Source organism: Myotis brandtii, unplaced genomic scaffold (assembly GCF_000412655.1).
Source record: "Myotis brandtii unplaced genomic scaffold, ASM41265v1 scaffold555, whole genome shotgun sequence".
In the NCBI taxonomy this organism is placed as follows: Eukaryota; Metazoa; Chordata; class Mammalia; order Chiroptera; family Vespertilionidae; genus Myotis; species Myotis brandtii.
Genome location: NW_005370065.1, coordinates 89,794 through 91,803, shown reverse-complemented (window position 1 = coordinate 91,803; position 2,010 = coordinate 89,794).

Below are 2,010 nucleotides of genomic sequence, written 5' to 3'. Positions count from 1 at the left end.
TCCCCCCCACCCCTCCCCCATGCCCACAGTCGTGTGTGTCAACTCCTAGCCACCTGGGGCTGTCCCGGCTCGGGGAGTTTGGGCAGTCTGCTCTCTGGGCATGTTGGGCCAGGCTGCTGCACTCCTCAGCTCGGACCCCTCCCTTGCCCACCACTCTGCCTGGCTTCAGTCCCCAGGGGACAGTTGCCACCTCCCTCTGCCAATGCCCTTTTCATTCAGAGCCAAAAGTTCAGTGAAACTGTAAGCTTCAATAAAAGGATGAACTCTGTTCCACATTTTCCACCATGCCTTCCCAGCTACAGGTTTATGTGCTCATCTGTTCAGTCACTCATTAATCCTTTCATTCAACAAAGATTTAAGTATCTACTGTGTACCACGCCACGCAGAAAGCAGCAGCAGAGGGGGCATCGTCTACATGAGGCTGCTGTCACTTACCAGGGTGAAGTTGAAGGATAGGGGGCTGGGCTCAGCTCAAGAGGCCAATTATGTGTTTTATAACTGTTTTAGGGCTGGCATTCTGGCCTGGACGCAGCCACTCCAAACTTTACAGCCTGGCCTTTTTATTATCTCAAGCCCTGGTTTTATCCTCCAGACAAACTGCATTTATTAAGTCATAACTTTCCCCCGTGTTTATTAAGCACAGACTGCTGTACTGGTCTGCTGGCTCTTCCGATCAGCACGATAACCAGTCTACACTGAATGTCCATAGTGAGCTGACAGAATTTCAGTCCAAAGCCCAAACACCAGACACCTGGTTTGCCCGGGGGACCTTATCATGGGTGATGGTGTGAGAATCCTTTTGCTTTGGGGGGTGAAGGTAAGAACTCCCAAGCCCTCGGCGGGGCTCTCCTCTGCAGTGGATGGTTGGGGAAAGATACAGCTGTTTGGCAGCTCAATGAGGCCCAGCAGGTATGTCGGCCTGGGCAGTTCAGTCCCATTCTCTGTAGGTTAGAGTCGTAGAATTAGATGCATTCCCAGAGGCCAGCCACCGTCCAGAGCTCGAGCCCCTCATGGCCCCCATGTGAGTCCAGCCTCTGCTTGCCAACCTCCAGTGACAGTTCAGTGCCTGCCAACCCTCTAGATGCCTGGAACCTGCCACACATTCCCCCCAAGTCCTGGGCTCTTCAGCTTTTCACTGAGCATCTCTCGCCTTGTCATCCTGGTCATGTCCCTGAATTTTCTCCAGTTCATCATAAGGCTCACATGGCACTGGGTTCAACCAGCAGAGAGTAGGGGAAGCTTCTGTTTCTTTGTTCCCACCGAGCCAAGTGTCTACTGAAACCCACCTTTAGAACGATGCCAGTCATATCCGCCTTGTGCTCAGCTGGGGCTGAGGAGCCCAGGACCCAGCTTGGTCCTTGTGGGCACAGTTGGTTCTGAGTGTGGGGCCAGCCCTCACACCTCACTCTGCACACTGCACTTCCAAGCCTGGATCCTAAGGCCAAAAGGAGTGTAAAATGGGCAGGACAGCCCAGCCCAGCTGACCACAACTGCACATCTGGGGAAATGCCCACAATGTGCAGGGCTGGTGAGTCATCTAGAGAGCAGGTGACGGCCCACACCTTCCACGTGTCCTGGTGATGGCTGCGAGGAGGGGTGCTTACCATTCCCGGGCTGGGCCCCTGGCAAGACCATGGTTTTGCCCCACTTCCTGATGGGTGAGGTCGGAGGGGGGCTGTGGCTTTAATCAGGTTAAGCAGACCCAGCAGTGCACATGGCCCGGCCGGCCTCTGCCAGGTGCCTCCCACTCCTCAGAGCAGCGCTTCAGTCTGTGCTCCACCTCCTGCCCTGACAACAAGGCGCAGGGCCCCTGGCAGCCCTCTAATCATCTCGGTGGCAGGCGGAGCACGTCCAGCCAAGTCTGTGGCTTTCCCTTTATCCTGTGAGTCCTAGTGAATAAACAAAGCCCCGATATCCAAGAAGGCGATGATAATGGGAAGTCAGTCTGTTCGCTCTGCTGTCTGCACACACCCCCCCCCCCCCCCCCCCCCCCCCCCCCCCCCCCCCCCA